The sequence below is a fragment of the Bison bison genome, unplaced genomic scaffold, assembly GCF_000754665.1.
Source record: "Bison bison bison isolate TAMUID 2011002044 unplaced genomic scaffold, Bison_UMD1.0 scf7180017863034, whole genome shotgun sequence".
NCBI lineage: Eukaryota > Metazoa > Chordata > Mammalia > Artiodactyla > Bovidae > Bison > Bison bison.
In genome coordinates, this window is record NW_011493606.1 from 9,346 (window position 1) to 10,674 (window position 1,329).

A 1,329-nucleotide genomic window follows, 5' to 3' on the forward strand; every position below is an offset into this window, starting at 1 on the left:
AAAAAAAAAAAAAAAAAAACACCTCATTCAGTGTTGGTTGCATTGAAAAGAGCACAACCAGAACTTGCAGGTCATCAGAAAAAAAATGTTCCTTGTTGATAACAGTATTGCTATTTCAGTTGCAGGACTTACTGCTGATGCTAGATGTTATGTAATTGTATGTACAAGGGATGTTTGGATTCCAGATTTGTGTTTGACAGACCTATTCCTGTGCCTTGTCTTGTATATCTAATTGGAAGTAAAACCCAGATACTAACCCAGTGATATGGCTGGAGACCATATGATGTTGGACTGCTCATTGTTGATTATGATACGGGCCCTCACATTTTCCAAATTTGTCCAGCTGTTAACTATTTTGACTGCAGGACTATGTCCACTGGAGCCCATTCTCAATCAGCTTGTACTTACTTGGAGAGATATATGTCAAAGTTTTTGGAGTGCAATTTGAATGAACTGGGTAAACATGGTCTGGATGCCTTCTGAGAGACACTGCCTGCAGAACAGGATCTAACTACAAAGAATGTTCTCAATGGAATTGGTAAAGGCTTGGAATTTCTGGCATATGGTGATGATGATGTATCTCTACTCATGGAAGATCTTGAAGAAAGACTGCAGAGAAAGACACAGCCTACTCAACCTACTGGTGAACCTACAGGAAAGGCTGATGAACCAATGGAACATTAAATAATAAATCAGTATATATATGTATTAGACTAATTAAACATTCAGAAAATGAAGATCATGGCATTTGGTCCCATCACTTTATGGCAAATAGATGGGGAAACAACAGAAACAGTGACAGACTTTATTTCCTTGGGCTCCAAAATCACTGCAGATAGTGACTGCAACCATGAAATTAAAAGATGCTTTCTCCTTGGAAGAAAAGCTATGACTAAACTAGACAGCATATTAAAAAACAGAGACATTACTTTGCCAACAAAGGTCCATGTAGTCAAAGTTATGGTTTTTCCAGTAGTCATGTACAGATGTGAGAGTTGGACCATAAAGAAAGCTGAGAGCTGTAAAATTGATGCTTTTGAACTGAGGTGTTGGAGAAGACTCTTGAAACTGTGAACTGAACTGAAGTGATATATGTATTATTATACATGTAAGAATGCAGGAGCATATACTGATGACAATATTCTATACTTTGAACCAAAAGATGCAGAATGGTGGAATGGAATGGTATGTTTTAGGAATCAGTTCAGATGTGAGTTTTTCCCAAGCAACTTCACAGAAACTATATATTGGAGTTCATTTTCTTTTAAGAAGTTTTCTATACTCATTTTCAAGAAAGCATAGTTATCTGTATTAATGTATTGTATATGA

General features: G+C 36.5%; 1 pseudogene; it reads left to right on the top strand.

Moving 5' to 3' along the window:
• The first annotated feature begins 27 nt into the window (after positions 1–27).
• On the top strand, positions 28–684 carry LOC104983643 (annotated as a pseudogene).
• Positions 685–1,329: the final 645 nt, after the last annotated feature.